Raw genomic sequence first — 19,483 nt, 5'->3', positions numbered from 1 at the left:
ATTTTATTTCAAAAATAGTATATATAATACCCACATGTTCCAATAAAATCTCAGTAATTAATAAATTACGCTCATTTAATTATTATTTTTCTCAAAAGTTACTAATTATCTCATAATTAGCATTAGTAAGATTATAACCTTACTCTAAGACCTATATAACTACATATTTAATAAAATATGTCTAATTAAACAAAATTACATTTTTTTGGGTTAGTACACTCTCTCTCACATCTTACTGGTTTTTTTCCAGCCTCGCCTAGGTTGGGGTAGCTAAAAGAATGGGTTTGGAGTTCAATTGTTGGGGTGAGTCTCAGTTGGGTTTGTTGGGCGTGGCTCAGCTAGGTTTAGGGTGGTGGCAGGGGTGTGGCTTATTTTTCAGATCTGACTTATTTGTTTTATTTTATAGTTTGCGTCTCTTCAAAATCGACGGGAATTTGAAAAATATATATCTTCTTGTTTTGCGTTGATCATCAGTTGAAGGTACTGTTCATATGCATCTTTTGACAATTGTGACGGAAAAGAACTTTTCGCGTCTATGGTTATTACGTCAGTTTTGGCAACCGACACAAATTTTTTATATCACTTAAGACTTGGTGGGAATATATAGGCTTTTTTGTAGTAGTGTATAAGGTCAGTAACATCGTCTGAAAGTGCAACTAGTAGATTTTAATGATTCAAGTTACCAAGTTGTACATCTTTAAATTGATCGATTTCAAGATATGAGTTATGAACAAGAATTAAGCTTTAAGCAGTAAATCACACATCAATTTACAAGCTTCATCTGCACTGAGAACACATCTCAGCCGACTAGTGCTTGGGTTCCCCGAACCAGGGTAAATTCATCCACTATCAATCAAAGGTTCATATTACAATTTCCAATTCTCTCTAAAAGAATCAAATACAACCTTTTCAGCAAATAGTAATGAATTACCAACGACAATCAAGAACACTGATTGTCAATGCACAATCCCTTGTGCAGCAACTGAGCTCCTCTTCAACATGTCTTCAATCTGAAATCCCTTCAGATCTGATGATGAAGATGACACTGAAATCCCTTCAGTTTGAACTCAGCAAATCCAGATTCAGATCATTCCGCCATTGACGAACACTCTCAAGCTTCAAGATCTAACCTGTAATCACAATCACAAGAAACAAGATACGACTCTCTCTAATAACAACCGAAATAACTGTCTGAATGATTAATCGATAACCACTTTACTAACAGAAACTGATTATATATATGACCACAACGATAAGTCCAGCTGGCACTAACTAACACTTAAAAAGACTCTCGTAAACAAACGTTAGTGCAGATATAACAGACTAAAAATCCAGACACGACTAGACATTGAACAGAACATACACTGTCACAAAATAATAACACTAACATTCTCCCCCTTGACAGGTTATGTTCAATGACTAACACACAAAACTAAAGACCAGAAAATATTAATAAACCAGATATAAAAGTTTTTAGGAATATAACAAATCCACTACACAAGCAAAACAAATGACATATATCTCCCCCTTCATTGAATATGATCTGTAGGTTCCTGTGCTGTGCCAGACTCCCCCTGGGAAGGTGATCCTGTCGACACAAAGGGTGTTGCAGTGTCAGCTGGAGGATCTAGATCAGGTTGTGCTGAACTAGTGACTGGATCCAAGGCTGAAGGCTCCCCCTGCATATGTGCATTATTCCCAGATGTGTCTGATGAGGCGCCAAACGAATCACGATGAAACTCAGGCAGAGAGATGTCAGGCAGAGAATCCCCAGGAAAATGGTGCAAAAGAGTGGACTTGATAGAGCAAACCATTTGATACATTGAGGCCTCAAAGGCAAGCTGACGCTTTTGATCCTTCTTATAGCGTTTGGCAAAAGATTGAAACTCAGTAAACATTTGTACCTGCCAGCTGGAATCCGATAGCCCTTTGAACAACGGAGACTTGCCTTTACTCACTGTGGTTGCTGAGGGAGTGGTTGAAGAAGGCTTCCTGTTGACCACCGAGAGAAAGCTCTTACTGAGAATCGGATTCTGAACTTGATAATCATGCGTGGTGAGTGGAGGGTGAGCATCCATGAGAACCCGTTGAACTAAACTTGGAAATGGTAGCTTGTTACGAGTGCCAGTGGATTCAGATGCTTCCAGTACCCGGTCAAAGATGAGCGAGGGCAGATCAATGGATACATTAGTGCCTACAGCATACAAGAACTTGCCAATCTCAAGGGTAACAGCAGACAAATGAGAATTAGGAAACCAATTGTACAAGGCTACTCGATGAAGAACCTTATAGAATGGAGTCAAGTGAGTAACTAGTATTTCATGTTTGTCCCAAATATAGTCATCCCTGCCAGTTAGCACTCGACCCAAAGGAACTCTATGACCCCTAACAAAAGCACTCACACACCCTGGATGACCCTGAGCAATAACAGTTCTATCCAGATTGGCATAGAATTCTCGAACTAATATGGGGTGGGGAGCAGACAAGTTAGTGACCGTGTTGACCCATTTCCTAAGTTTTAAAAACTCATGCAGTTCAGGAAAATCATCTAAAATGACCACTTGTTCGAACCAAAGCTCACGACTACCAAACCACCGTTGATAGACAGAGGCTTTAGAGGCATCAACAAAGCATTGTACTGTTGCAGGGTCGACAGTTGATATAGGAACTTTGGGAAGTTTGGACTTTTTAGAACCTTTAGACGACCGTTTGGGAGATGACTCTGTAGAGGCAACTGGAGTGGGTTTTTTCTTGGATTTCTTTTCAGGAGGATGATACGTGGTGTCAGCAGAGGATTTTCTTTTGGGTTGAACACGTTCACTGGTTGGGGTAGGAATAGAGACCTTAGATGGAGGACGAGGAGGGCCTATAGGTTTCGAGGGAGACTAGTGACTCGACGAAGAACGAGTGACACGTTTGGACACAGGTGGGGAAGGAGATGAAAGAGAAGGACGAACCTTTTTAGAGATAGGAGGAGCCTTACCTTGAAATGTACGAGGTTTCTGACTGACCGGAGGTGAGGGAGGAGACGGAGTTGACTCTGAACTCGGGAAAGGTGCAGAACCACCAGCCTCCGACTGGTAAAGGACAATGTCACGACAGGGATTAGGCAATGCAGACGCGACAGTAGGAGGCACTGGAGGATCATCAGTCGACTCCATGGATGGAACAACCATAACAACAGGGGTTACTGCAATGGTTGTGATATTCTGCATGACAGAGAGAAAGGAATTTGGATGAAGCACAGCTTAGGGTTTCAGAGAGGAAAGTGAAGAAGTGAGACTGATCACTTTCCGTAGGCCTTAAGTATAGGCACCCTAACACAACTAACCAGGCAAAAAAAATGATGATGATTTTTTTTAAAATTTGATTTTTGCCAAATAAACCGTACGCGCCCAAATTGAATATTTACTACCACATCATACGGCACACTAAACGAAACAAACCAACGTCATCAGGCAATAAGTGTATCAAAGAAACCAGAACTGTGACAAATATACCACAATATATGCATTTAGCCCACACTTAGAGAAAACAGAAAAATAACAAAAAAACTTCAAGATACTCAACTTTTAAGGCAAAAAAAATATATCAGCTGATCAATGAACAGTGTTTCTGAGAGCACACGAACTGCACAACTAGAGCAACAAATCATTCCCCTGCCCCATCGACAATGATACTTACAAGAGCACTACACATTGAGTCTCCATTCGTGTGTGAACAGTGATCTCATGTGGTCCAAGAAGAGTGAAATTCAGCTGGACCACTCTCTCAATGAAGAACCAACTGATAGTTGGAAAATAACGATTTTTGTATTGTTGTTTTTTTTTTTATTTGAAGCCTTTTTTTTTTATATATCACTCTGGCTTTTGCTTGAGTACCCAGACATGGCTTTCACTCTCTTTCAGAGATGTAGCCGTCCTCTTTGAGTACCAAGAACTAATATAGAAGGAGCATACTACTTATTAGAACCAGGTGTATGAGAGCTCTTCCCATTGCATCTGGAAGAGGTAGCCTTTTTGACTGGGGAAGATTCAAATGTAGTAACAATCAAAGTAGTATATAGTAGATGGGGAAGGACAGAAGAACCATTGCTGAAGAACTGTGACATACATGCATACTCATAGACAAAATATATTGATCAGATGACACTAAGAACAGTTTAGATGGTACAGAGACCAATACATGTTCTTAAATGAGTAAAAGTTTGAGTATTTAAAGCTTTAGTGAACAAATCTGCTAATTGATTTGTTGTGGGCACATGAGATATTGACAGCATATTTGACTCAACTAGTTCTCGGATAAAGTGATACCTGATGTCGATGTGTTTGGTCCGAGAGTGCTGCACAGGGTTTTTAGAGATGTTGATGGCGCTTGTACTGTCACAAAAGATGGTCAGTGTGTGTTGAGGATACCCATAATCAGTAAGCATTTTATTCAGCCATATCAATTGAGTGCAACGGTACTGTTGCAATATATTCTGCTTCTGCAGTGGAAAGGGAGATGGACTGCTGTTTTTTGCTATACCACGAGACAAGGTTATTCCCAATGTAAAAGCAACCCCCTGAAGTGCTTTTCCTATCATCTATACATCCTGCCCAATCAAAGTCACTATATCCGACCAAAGAGGTATTCGTGTCACAACTATACCAAAGACCATAGTTAACCGTCCCAGCTAGATATTTGAAAATTCTTTTGACAGCAGAGAGATGAGACTGTTTAGGATTGGCTTGATACCTGGCACATAAACCTACACTAAAGGATATATCAGGGCGACTTGCTGTGAGATACAGTAAGCCACCTATCATACTTCTGTATAGAGTGGGGTCAACAGGGTCACCAGACTCATCTCGTGACAATTTGGACGTGGTGCCTATTGGTGTGTGTGCATGCTTGACCTGAGAGAAGCCAAACTTATCTAACATAGACTTGACATATTTAGACTGTGAAATGAATGTGCCATGATCTAGTTGTTTGATTTGGAGTCCTAGAAAGAAAGTAAGGTCACCTATTAAACTCATTTCAAACTCATTAGTCATTAAAGTGACAAATGTTTGGACTTCAGTATCACAAGTTGAGCCAAAAATGATATCATCCACATATATTTGGGCAACAAAGATTCCTTTGTCAATATGTTTAATGAATAGAGTGCTATCTGCAGTACCTCGAGTGAAGCCATGAGAGATGAGAAATGAAGTGAGTCTATCATACCACGCACGTGGGGCCTGCTTCAGTCCATATAAGGCTTTATTGAGCTTGTACACATGGTGTGGATGATGTGGATCTTCAAACCCCTGTGGTTGTTTGACATAGACTTCCTCTTGAATTACCCCATTGAGGAAGGCACTCTTGACGTCCATTTGAAAGAGTTTGATCTTCAAGAAACATGCAATGATAAGAAGCAGCCGAATGGATTCTAATCGAGCCACGGGTGCAAATGTTTCATCAAAGTCGATGCCTTCGACCTGACTATATCCTTGAGCCACAAGTCGTGCTTTATTTCGAGTCACTGTCCCAAATTCATCAGACTTGTTTTTAAACAACCATTTTGTCCCTATAACATTTGCACCATCTGGTCGAGGGACCATTATCCAGACACCCAGTCTCTTGAAATTTCCCATTTCATCCTGCATGGCAGCCAACCAGAACTCATCTAATAATGCATCTCGAACACTTTTGGGCTCAATCTGTGACAGATAGCAGGCAAAGGCTAACAAATTCTGCAGTTTACGTCTAGTGACCACTGTATCATTCGGATTTCCTATGACAGTGGCCTGAGGATGAGCTTTCTCAACCCAGGATGGGGGCCCGTTTTTATGAACTTTGACCTGTTGGGGTTCATTGGTCAGGGCACTATCAACTTCATTTTCTCTTCCTGGACCACTGACACTGGCTTGATTGTCACATGATATGCCTGATGCTGTATTTAGAGACTCTGTAGAAGTATCAGGGTACACTTGAGGCTGTCTAGTGAGGACTGGTCTAGAGCCTGAGAGAACAGGAGAGTCATCTTCGATCCACGCATCTTCATGTCCTTCTAAATCATCAAATTTCACATTCATTGATTCAACTACAGTGAAAGTCCGTTTGTTGAATACTCTGCAAGCCCGACTGTTGGTGGAATACCCCAAAAATGTTCCTTCATCACTCCTGGGATCAAACTTGGTCAAGTGATCCCGATCGTTCAGGACATAACACGTACATCCAAAGATATGCATGTGGCTCACGTTAGGAGGTCTTCCTTTCCATAGCTCATAGGCAGTTTGAGAGGTACCAGTGCGAAGATGAACTCTATTGCACACGTAACAGGCAGTATTGACAGCTTCAGCCCAAAATCGTTTTGAAATATCCTTGGCCTGCATCATGACCCGAGCCATTTCCTGTAGTGTTCTGTTTTTTCGTTCAACAACTCCATTCTGCTGAGGAGTTTTTGGGGCTGAGAACTCGTGGTGAATTCCCATGCCATTACAGAACTCTGAGAATATGGAATTTTCGAACTCTTTTCCATGGTCACTTCTTAGTCGAAAAACTTTTCCAACTTTGGAGTCTTTCTCAGTTTGCAATCTCAGTATCAAGGCAGAGAAGGATCCAAATGTGTCAGACTTGTCTCTAAGAAATTCAACCCAGGTAAACCGAGAGTAGTCATCCACCAAGACCATTACATATCTTTTCCCACTGATACTTTCATTCTGCATTGGCCCCATTAAGTCAACATGCATTAGTTCCAGCACACGAGAGGTGAGAAGTCTATTAATTGTGGGATGAGATGCCTTATGCTGTTTTCCAAGCTGACATGGACCACATACTCTTTCCTTGGAAACTTTCATGTCAGTAATTCCCTTTACAGCTTGAAGCTTCACCAATCTTCGGAGATCTCTGTAGTTCAAGTGTCCCAGCCTGTAGTGCCATAAGTCAGGTTTGTCCAAGAAGGTCCTGTTGCACACTATGGTATTGCACACAGCATAGCACTAGTCTACAGTTCTGTTTCCTGTTAAGACAACACACCCATCAGATGAAACTAAACATTGAGTTTTAGTGAAACTTACAGAGAGATTGTCGTCACACAATTGACCGATGCTGATGAGATTTGCTTTGAGTCCTTTCACATATAAGACATTTGTCAGGTGAGCTGCTCCATTCACATTTACATCACCTCTCCCAGCAATCTGTCCTTTGTTGCCATCCCCAAAAGTGACAGATCCTCCTTTTTCATCTTTGAAGTTAACTAGCAATTTCTTATTTCCAGTCATGTGACGCGAACATCCACTGTCGAAGTACCACTGACCTTCAACAAAGGCAGACAGAGATAGCTTTGCAACCAAACCAACATCAGAATTTGGTTTGGACTTTATTTTCCATTCTCGACGAGGTTTGCGTCCATGTGACTTATTTGGAGGAGGGAAACTATTTGGTCGATTGATCATGGCTTTCAAGTAGTTCTGCAATTTGTAACACTTAGGACGAATGTGACCTCTCCTATTACAGAAATGACATGTAGGAATGAAATTGTCATTCTGTGGAAAGTTGTCAGCATCAGTCCTCCTTCCTTCAAATTTGAGTTTGGTGAGTCCAGTTGGAACCTGTCTCCTCTCAGATGAGTCAGATTCATTAATGGTGACTAAGGTGTCAGGAGACCCATCTTCCTTCTTTGATGAATTGACATTGGAGGGTAAGGAATGCTCAACAGACAATTCATTCCCTTGCTTGTAAAGCATCTTATATCCTAATGAAGTTCGATCACCATAGGGCTTCTGTAGCTGTAGGGTTTGATTGATGGCAGCAGTGCCTGGGGGAATGAACTGTAACGCTTGTTTGGTTCGGATTAGATCAGCTGTGAGTTTGTAAATCTCATTCTCCTTTTCATCAAGAAGTCGGTTGAGGTTTTTGACAGAGTCTTCTAACTTTCCTTTTTCAGTCTCCACTTGCTCAAGGGAGTTCTTTAGGGCACGAATCTGTTTAGTCATGTACTCCCATTGTGCAAACATTTCTTCATAAGCATGTTGACGACTCGTGCCGTCTCGCTTCTGATGAGGTGGAGACTGCATCATCTTCAGATTCAACTGGATTACAGCTTTGGGCCATGAATGCAAGTACCTGCTTCTCCTCATCTGATCCTTCACTGGTTGTGGAGTTCTTTTCCTCATCACTATCACTCCAAGTTGCTGCAAGGGCCTTTTTCTTTTTTAGTGTGTTGGCACACTCAGCCTGAATGTGACCATATCCATCACATTCTCTGCACTTAATCCCTCGCCCCTTTTGGTCAGTAGAGGCTTGTCCTGGTTTGAAATTTACTCCTTTGTTTCTCTTGAGCAGATTTTCTTTGTCAGCTGGTGAATTTTTCCTGTAGTTCTTTTTCAATAACTTTGCATAGTTTCTTGTTAACATGGCAACAGTTTCATCTGTAATGCCATTTAAGTCCTCCGTAACGTGGTTTTTGTTTTCTTGGTGAATAAGTGCAACGCCAACCTCTGATTTTTCTTTCACCATCTCCTTTTGTTTCTTGGTTTTCTTCCACCTAGACAGTGATAGCTCATAGTTTTGTAATGATCCGATGAGTTCATCAAGATCGAGTTCCTCAATGTTTCTCATTTCTTCGATAGAGGTAACTTTGGACATGAATCTTCTGGGGAGGACACCAAGCACCTTTCGAACCAGTTTCGAGTTAGAGTAAGTTTTCCCCAGAGCATATGATTCATTAGAAATGTCACAAAGTTTTGCATGGAATTCAGCCACGGACTCATCCTCCTCCATGGTGAGATTTTCGAAAGCCTTTGCCAAGGCACGCAGCCTTGATTTCTTGACAGCATCAGTTCCCTCGTTCTTAATCTTTAGCTTCTCCCAAGCTTCCTTAGCAATTTCACAATTGGCTATAACCTTCAACTGGTTAGTGGAGACAGCGTTGAACAAGGCATGAAGAGCCTTTGAGTTGAAATTTGCTCTTTCCATTTCAACAGTGGTCCATTGACTCATTGGTTTGGGTATGACGATTTCATTCTCCATCATCGTTGGTTTCCACCACCCTTCTTCTATGGACATCCAGACTCTTTCATCAACAGCTCTCAAGAAAGCACGCATCTTGGTTTTCCAGTATGGATAATTGGCTCCTTCCAGCATAGGAGGTCTCGAGGTGGAGCCTCCTTCTCTGAACATTTCCATCCTGCACACAGAAGTGATAAACAGACACACAAATGTTCTGTAGTTCTTTGAGAGAGAACTCAGTGGAAGTTAGTTGCAACAGAATCGATCGTCAAGGTTGATTCAAGAATCAACAATCAAGAATCATACAGTAGTAGGATCTAACACAAATTTTTATAAAATTTCAAGCTCTGATACCAATTGAAAGTGCAACTAGTAGATTTTAATGATTCAAGTTACCAAGTTGTACATCTTTAAATTGATCGATTTCAAGATATGAGTTATGAACAAGAATTAAGCTTTAAGCAGTAAATCACACATCAATTTACAAGCTTCATCTGCACTGAGAACACATCTCAGCCGACTAGTGCTTGGGTTCCCCGAACCAGGGTAAATTCATCCACTATCAATCAAAGGTTCATATTACAATTTCCAATTCTCTCTAAAAGAATCAAATACAACCTTTTCAGCAAATAGTAATGAATTACCAACGACAATCAAGAACACTGATTGTCAATGCACAATCCTCAGGCAAAGAATCGAGCTCCTCTTCAACATGTCTTCAATCTGAAATCCCTTCAGATCTGATGATGAAGATGACACTGAAATCCCTTCAGTTTGAACTCAGCAAATCCAGATTCAGATCATTCCGCCATTGACGAACACTCTCAAGCTTCAAGATCTAACCTGTAATCACAATCACAAGAAACAAGATACGACTCTCTCTAATAACAACCGAAATAACTGTCTGAATGATTAATCGATAACCACTTTACTAACAGAAACTGATTATATATATGACCACAACGATAAGTCCAGCTGGCACTAACTAACACTTAAAAAGACTCTCGTAAACAAACGTTAGTGCAGATATAACAGACTAAAAATCCAGACACGACTAGACATTGAACAGAACATACACTGTCACAAAATAATAACACTAACATCGTCCTAAGGCCATCTATCACTTGCATGTTTATGATTTGTTTCTCTTTAAAAGGAAAGTTCCTGAATCTCGATCCCAAGGCCTTCGCGTGAACTCCTCCAAACAGGTACCACATCATACTTCGCTATGGTGGTAACATTTTTTTTTTGACGCGGTGATCAAAATCACACATGATTAACAAAGCAGCAATCCACAATTGGTGGTGGGACCTCCTCTAACCAGGATAGCTCATCGTCTAACCGAAGGGCATGTTTTGCCAAACCATGTGCTCTAAAATTCGTATCCCGAGCCACATGGGACAAAATTGCCCTGGAAGTTTAGACAATAAAACTATGACATCCTCAAGTAGCACACCCAGCTCATTAAAGAAGACCCTTTCTTTGTTTACAGTTGTGACCAAAGACAACGAATCGAAAAAAACCTCTTTAATTTAGATTCCACATAAAAGAGCCCAATTAAGTCCAACCAAAAGTGTCAGGGTCTTAATTTGTAATACAGAAATACGATCTGAAAACATAAAAAAACCAGAAAATACCTCAATGACAAGCTATAAGTAGAAACTATAGACAGAAACTACAACGAAAAATAAAACCCAAATAAACGATGAAACTAAGAAAACAAAGAAAATACAAAAGAAAAAACTAGCCAAAGGGATCATTCTTTGGCTAGTGAAAGAAACCATAAAATACAATACAAATATTTTCCTCAAAAGGAGCAAATCATATAAGGCTTGACACATCAAAACCTGATACAAATACGCTCAAAAACTGAAGTACCAATGGCTAACTAATTTATCTAAAAGCGTCTATCCACATTACATAAAACACCACCAAGTACTACTCAAACACGAACCTAGAACATATTTTAAAAGTTTGTACACATCAAAAGTTTGCTTTAAACTATCCAACTGTCTAAACTTTAAGAGGTTAGCATAAAACTGACCTCACTCTTTTAGCAATTAAAATATAATAGCCCTTAAGTCAAATGAAACATGTAAATCTAGACTTAATACTGTTCAAGTATAAAACCACCACATGTTTAACGTGCCGAAATTTGTTTAAAACTTTAAGCTAAAAAATTTAAAGGGTTATACAAATCGAAAAAATTTGCCTTAAAGTAAAAGAAGTGTCTAAATTTAGTAACATTTGTCCAACTCGGCAATGTGGACAACACTAGGATTCTAATATCGATGGTAGCAATATTTTCATTTTTATTTAACAAAAACACTTATTTATAATAATACTATGTACCAATGACAATAGAACACTTGATTAATAATCATCTACCTTCATAATATACAAAACGTGGTAATTAAAATACTTGAGTGACTGATTTTATTAATTAATTAATGGTAGGAATGGAGGTGGTTAATTTAGAGGAGAAGCTAAAGTGTGGAATCAAAGCAAAAGACCAAACCAAACAAGTGGCAAAAGAGGTTGTAACTAATTCAAAAGTAAACTATTTAATACTAAATATTAAGCTGCCGGCAGAGAAATTTTAGTATTTTTTAATTATAAATATAACTATATATATATATATATATGATCATCATTATTTCACTGAAAAAAAAAAAAGGAAAGAAAGAAGAATTGAAGTAAGAGACGAACAACTCTAATTAAGAATCTACTACAGTAATATACGTAGTAGTTGTGCCAATCTAAATTTTCTCTCAGTTGGTTGGACATATATATAAACCTATGCGTGACTTGTAAGATTACTAACCATGAAGGGATTTTTCTTCACACGCGACACACGTGTGTACATATATAAATCATATATATTTATATATGTACATTTTATTTTAACTTGTAATAAATAAAGTCTCGTAAGGACCAAATTGAGGAAACACGTGTGTATGTCGAAGCTAAAATGCACGTTTTTAATGTATATATATATATATGTGTGTGTGGTTATGGAGGTGACTACGTTTCAAATTTTCCTGAGTTTATATTATATTATATGTAATAAACTTGAATTTAATTAATTAAAAGAATTATTAATGGTTCTTTCGTCTTTCAACCTCCATTGATGGCGTATTCAATAAAATCGATATGTCTTTGTCTCACGGCAGTGGATAAAGAATTTAATGCTTATTTCTTATCATTTAATTTACATAGCTGTACTAACAACAGAATATATAATGAGATAATATATTGTTTCTATCATTTTAAGTATTTATTTGAGTAGAGAAATAACAGCCTTTTTTTATTGCCATTTAGTACAAGAAAGTCGAACTTCACTCATTAATTATATAAATATAATATATATATATTGCCTTAGATTGGTTGTATAATTATTGTACGAAAAAGCACTGCGTGATATTTTGTTATAAACATATTTTATTTATTTATTCTGCGTACCCACCAATCCTATCCTACGTACTCATTCATATAATTTATTTTACTTTAAAAAAGTCCATTTAATATGATCTTTCTTTCTTATATAATTCATATATCAATATAAATACTTGCCCAGTTTTAAAATTGATGGGAAATGAACTTTTAAAAGTCATTAAGAGTGTTCGATGTCATACAATATTTTTGAAAGAAAATGGAAAATATTATTAATTAACAGGTAATTCATTAATTAATAGGTAATTCGATGATAAAACTTACAAAGCAAAATCAACACTAGCAGGTTACTAAGCCATTAAATGAAAGAAAACTCTACCAACAATCTTAACTAAGAATCCAATAAGCACCAGCATCGAAGAATTGTGAAATGTATTAGACTTTTAAAAACAAATTATACATTTAACAAAGTCCACATATCAATAACTATTATTAGTCAATAATTTTCTAATAAAAATTAGAAAATATCAATCCAATTCTTTAAGTAATAAATAATAGAAATTACACGACTAACCATATTCTGACACTCTATCATCAAAGAATGAAGCACGAAACACAAGATCAATGAGCAGATCTAAGTGACAGAGAAAAATTATGACACCCTTGCACGAGCAGCTTGAGCCATATATAAAATACTTACTGTTGATTAAAATCCACTTATAACCAGTCCCTTTACAACAAATATCCACATCAGCAAAGCAAAAATAAAAACAAGTAAACAGACACAGTCCTAGGGTGGCTTCGCCTCTAGTGGATCAAGACTTAGTAATTAATTACAACTGAAATTGTAACTAACTCTTAAGATCTTGATCAACCGACTTTACACAATATAAATACATGAATCAAAGAGAAGAAACTTAGATCTAACACACAAAAAACCAAATCAGAAAAATACAGAGAGAGAGAAAGGAGAAAACCCTAGTTCGAAGACTTCAGCTCCAAGATCCAACCTCGAGAATGCAGATCTCATGGTGAGGAGACAGAAGGGATGAGTACATGCACAACAACAAACAAACAGAGTTAGATCGAGAAGAAAATCACAAGGAAAATCAAATAAAACTTGTAAAAACAAAGAATCGAGTTTACCTGATCAGATCCTGTGACAGGAAGCTCCAAATGACTGTATTTTGCCTTTGATCTAGTGGATATCAAGCTAATATCTGAGACGAGCTTGACAGAGACGTAGCCCTAATTTTGGGGTGAACTCTGAAACAAATCTAGTGATTTCTTTCCTATTACTTGTTTTTCCATTTGTCTAAACCTAAAATCTATGGGTGTGTGTGTTTGAATCTGGGTTTTCTGGGTTTGGAATCGAGCAAGTTCTAGGGTTTCGACTTGTGGGTTTGTGAGGCTGAGTGATTGAGTGCTAGGGTTTCTAGACCCTTCTCAGAGTATTTAAAATTCTGATGATCAAACGACACAAGGTTGAGTGTCGTGTTGGTCATACGGTGCCGTTTAAGTCTAAAGCTTAAGTTAGACTTGGAAAGGTCGATTTTGACCTTGATACTGATATTAAAAGGTCTTGTTGGTGTAGGGCAAAAGGGTAAAAATCCTACACTTACTACCCAAAACAAAGTCCTCATTAGTCTTAAGATCAGGGCCAACCCTGAGGTGAGACGAAGGAGGCGGCCGCCAGGCCCTCCAACGCTTAGGGCCTCATTTCGAAAAAAAAAATTTAAAATATAGTTAGTAATAAAATTATTTTTGCCAGCGTTTTTTATTTTATACTAGCAAAAGTTCTAATACCAACGTTGATTTGCGAACTCATTTTACCAACAAATCAGAAGTAAATTCTATTTTACTAGTGCAATACCAAACTTTTGCAAGCACAAAAATATGCTGGCAAAAGTGACATTTCTTGTAGTGTATGCAACATATTATTTGATTTCGGTATGTTAAGTTTCTCCAAAGGTCTCAAAATTTTGCAATATAACTTAAATAACTACAAGGTACACGATTATAAAAAAAATTAGACTGACGAAATAAGTAAAAATATATCGGTGCATTCCTTTTAAGAATATGCATTATAGAATTTTCCAATAAAATATTATTAAATACTTCCCACAAACTTTATTGTAGGGCACCTATGGTACAAAATATACCAATATTTATATTTGAATTTTTTATATCTTTATTATCTATAATGATATTAATTTCTGATTTGTTTATTTTATTTGTTTTTTTTTTTTTGAAAAAAAATATAGCTACATGAAAATGATTATTCATATATTTTTTATTTTCAATGGAAACTTCGAAGCCTTTAAAAGGTCTATATATCTGTACATACTATCCATTAAACTCAAGGCATGTGGCTTTTGAAATAGCACTTTTCCGCCAGAAAGGTGGGTGGTGTATAGATATTATTTAGCTTTTTCTTTTTCAACTTTTTCTATATAATGATAATCAAAATCATTATCATTATTATTATTATTGCTTTGGAATCTTTTTAAAAGCATCAGTTTTATCTTTGGTGTGCTTTTTGTATTTGTTTGTTGAGCGAATGAAATTTAAGAGGTTTGCTTTAAATTAAGACTAGCCAAGAGGTTATATTTGGTTTGGCATTGGCATGATATAATAGGGTCGTTAATGGGCAATTCAATGAGTACAGATAAGATGCCTTGGGTTTATTTTGCTTGCTTTCTCCGCTAGCTATAAACAAAACTGGTTAATTAAGTGTCACGTTGATCCATCCATGTCCATACAAAATTATAATTTACAATCAACACGTACAAATCTAATTCTCTTTGGTATATATATTTACTTATAATCACTTACTACTTACTTTGATGTTAGAATTGGAAAAGAGAAAAGGAAATGGTCTTTTTTTTCTCAATATTTCTACTATCTTGTTTAAACACGTGGAAAAGGCAAAAAGTTGTGCTTCTAGAACCAATCCTGATCATGTAAAATGGGTACATTAGAGAAAATGATTGGTGATTAAGGAGTCTCAATCACTGCTTAACAGATTGATTTTGGCATGCTGGGGTGGGGCCTGGGTCTCTCTATACCTATATATTATGTAGGTATTATGTCAGCTTAAAGTCACGTCTAATTCAAAGGAATAGCTACAAATAATTATTGTAAAATGAAGGGTGTTCACACATTTGTTACTTTTTATTTTATTTAAATATAAATTTGATATTCTATATTTTTAATAATATTTATTTATTACATGTATATTAAAATTATACTTATTTGATATTTTAAATTTAAATTTTATACTTATTTGATATTTTAAATTTAAATTTTTTTAATAAAATTTTATCAATACAATTATCAGTGTAAAATTTTATAAATTCTTAATTTACATTTAATTATTTGATTGTATATCACTGATAACTGTTTGGTTAAATTAATAAAACTGTATTGATTAAATTTCACTTTAGGATATCAAATATGTATAATTAAAAAATATAAGGTACTAATTAAGTATTATTAAAAATACAAGATACCGAATATATTTTTCACGAAAACACAACGTACGAGTATATTTCCTAAAATCAATAGATGCACCTTAGCTGCTGCTGCTCTCATCTCATTTTTGGATTTCGTATTAATAAGTTTTGTCACTATTTTAATTGAATTAATCTTACTTGACATTAATGCTGTGAATTTTACATAATAACGCCTCTTACATTCTATTTTTATGATAAAATTATGTAATCTTTCCTTAAAAAATAAATAAAAATACATGTAATCTTTTTTAGAATATCTACATTTATATATAATGAAGTTTTTTTTTTTTTTTCCTAACAATGTTATATAATGAAGTTTCAAACCAACAACTAAGCCTAAATTGTCAATCTCTGATCACTACATAATTGTGGAAATATCATTGTTATATAAATATATATATATATATTAATGAGTAGTCTAATTTTATTATAATTATTTTTTATTTATTATAGTTAGTCTATTATTTTAAATATATATTTTATATAATTTTGTTGAACAAATTAAAAGATCATTTGTAAGTATTATTTTCCAACAAGGGTTAAAGTGTGATATTTAACCACCCAAGTTATAGATATTACATATCTGCTACAACCTAGAGCTCGGATTGTGATAATACCTCCACTGATTTGTGCACTTCAATGGTGTCCAACTCTTTGGCATCAAAACCCCCATCCTTCGATTGATTAATGAACTCATTTTCTTCATTGTTCTTGGGTACCATGATAACTTGTAGCTCCCTTTTCTTGCAGCAATGTCTCAGTGACCACTTATCATCATAGTGGAAACAAAATCCCTTTTGTTGTTTGAGTTGAATATCTGAATCAGTGAACTTCCACGGCTCTTGCGGATAGGTTAGATTGCACCAAACAATTAGAGGAAAAATATCGATACTTGAAGGCTTTATTTTTTTCTTCAATGTCTTGAACAAAATCTATTTCCTTGTCCATGTTTCAGGGCCTATGGATTCACAATTTAGCTTTTAAAGGAGGGAGTAAACCATTCATGAAAATGCTAAGTTGCACAGGGGTTCTACAATCTTTAATGGTGTCAGTAACTTAACAAATTGCTTCATGTATTCCAATACAGACCCTTCTTGTCAGGCATGTTACAAATTGTTACAAATGTGGTAATACCAATCTCTTCATTTCTTCTTGGCTGTGAATCGTTCTCTTGTTTAGGTATGTCAAAAAGATCCATTTAGTTGGAGTGGGTTGGAGCTCCGATCCGGCGGATCACCTCTGATTCAAAACATTCGGATACTTATTGGATCTTGGGTCAGATCTGCTCCGCCTCGCTTAATTTTTTTCTGGATCGGATCTGATTCGACCCGATTTAAATTTATTTAAAAAAACTTAATTTAAGACTTGACCCTAGACTTGGACCTGGACCCGGACCCTGACCCGGGACCCGGACCTAGACTTGGGACCAACCCAGACTCGGACTCAGATCTAGACCCGGACCCCGACCCCATACCCTGGACCGGAGTTGGGACCAGACCCGGACCGGAGTTGGGACCGAACTCGGACCGGGATCGAATCGGACCAGGACCAAACCCAGACTAGGACTGGGACTCGGGACTGGACCGGACCTGGGACCCGGTCTGGACCCTGACCTGGACCCGGACCCTGACCCTGGACTGGGACTAGACCGGGACCCGGACCGGACCCGGGACAGGATCCAGACTTGACCCAGATCGGACCCGAGACCCGATCCGAACCCCGACCCGAACCCGGAACTCATACCCGGACCGGGACCCGAACTCAGAATTTAGGCCCGAACCCGAACTCGGACTGGGACCCGGACCCAAAAACCCAAAACTTGGACCCGAATCCTGACCCGAGACCCGAACCTGGACTGGGACATGAGACCCAGACCTGGACCCAGGACTCACACCCAGACCCAAACTCGGGTCCAGACCCAAACTTGGACCCGAACCCAGACTCGGACCGAGATTCGGACCTGGACCCAGTTCCTGACTCAGACCCAAACCCGGACTCGGACCCAAACTTGAACCCGGACCTGACCCGTTGTCGGTGTTGGGGTAAAGTTTATTAAAAATAGGGATATTGGCGGCTAAACCACCTAAACTTTACGGTTTGTAACATTTAACCACAAAAGCTGAAATTTTTGGCAGTATAACTACCTAAACCCTGGTTCCGTTTTGCTCTGCACACCTCCGTCCAAAAATCACAGTTAAGTGTCACGGTGAATTGTCCACGTGTACACACTTGTACACGTGGCAAGATTTTAGTGGTCCACGTAATATTAATTTGAAAAAATAATTATAAATATTAAAAAAAAATTAAAAAAATTAAAAATATTAAAAATATTTTTTTACTTTTTTTTCTTTTTCCTTTTCTTTTTTTTTTTTAAATATTATAAAAATTATTTTCTTTTATTTTTTTATTTCCTTTTTCCTTTTTCCTTTTTTTTTTTTTTTTTTTAACTTCTTCTTCTTCTTCTTCTTCTTCTTCTTCTTCTTCTTCTTCTTCTTTATTTCTCTCTCTAATTGTAAACCCTAGCTGCAACATTTTATTTTTATCTCCCCGTCACTCCCTTCCTCTCTTTGCTCTCTTGCTTGACGGCGTTGTAAGACCACAAACTGCTGTTGCCAGCGTCGATGGTCCTAGGGACCTCGAAACCTTGTTCTTTGATTCCAAAAACCCAAGAACCTAACCTCCTCCTCGCCATCTTTCCCTCTCTCCTTCTCTTCCATTTTCCCGATGCAATGACAGCTATATAGCCGTCCACGATCCTGGGTGGTCCAACAGGACCATGGGATCGTGTTCCCTAGATCCCCAAAACTAAATACCCTTATTTTTTGAGAGCGAGAGAGAAGAGCTTTAATGGTGGCTTAGGTCGCACGAGAGCAAGAGAGAGGAGAGGGTCTGAGAGCGAGAGAGAAGAGAGGAAGGGAGGCGGTTGCACCATCCACTGGCCTTCCGTTTCCACCGAGAGGGAGGAACAAAGAAAGAGGGGGGAGGCGGCTGATGGAAGAGATGAGCAGCTAGGGTTTTTTTTTGGTTCAGTTAAGAAGAAGAAGGAAAGAAAAAGGAGAAAGAAAAAAAAAAGAAAAAGGAAAAAAGTAAAAGAAAATATTTTTTTTTATATAATTTATTTTTTTTATATAATTTTTAAATTATTTTTTTTAAAAAAAAAAAGAAAAAGAAAAAAAAAAGTAAATTTTTTTTTAAATTTTTTTTAATATTTAGATTATTTTTTAAAATTAATATTACGTGGACCACTAAAAACTTGCCAAGTGTACAAGTGTGTACACGTGGACAGTCCACAATGGCCTTTAACTGTGATTTTTGGACAGAGGTGTGCAGAGCAAAACAGAACCAAGGTTTAGGTAGTTATGCTGCCAAAATTATAGTTTTTGTGGTTAACTGTTACAAACTGTAAAGTTCAGGTGGTTTAGCTGCCAATATCCCTTAAAAATATATTATCTTTACACAATCTATTAATACATGTCAATACCAAACATAGTATTGTATTTAATAATACTAATACAAAATTAAAATGGATATAAAATTATAAGTTAATATTAAAATTCTTAAAAAAAAAATGTCTCGGGTCGGATCTGATCCGATTC

Source organism: Cannabis sativa, chromosome 8, assembly GCF_029168945.1.
Source record: "Cannabis sativa cultivar Pink pepper isolate KNU-18-1 chromosome 8, ASM2916894v1, whole genome shotgun sequence".
Classification (NCBI taxonomy): domain Eukaryota; kingdom Viridiplantae; phylum Streptophyta; class Magnoliopsida; order Rosales; family Cannabaceae; genus Cannabis; species Cannabis sativa.
The sequence above is the reverse complement of the archived record's forward strand: the minus strand, read 5'-3'. Positions refer to the sequence as shown.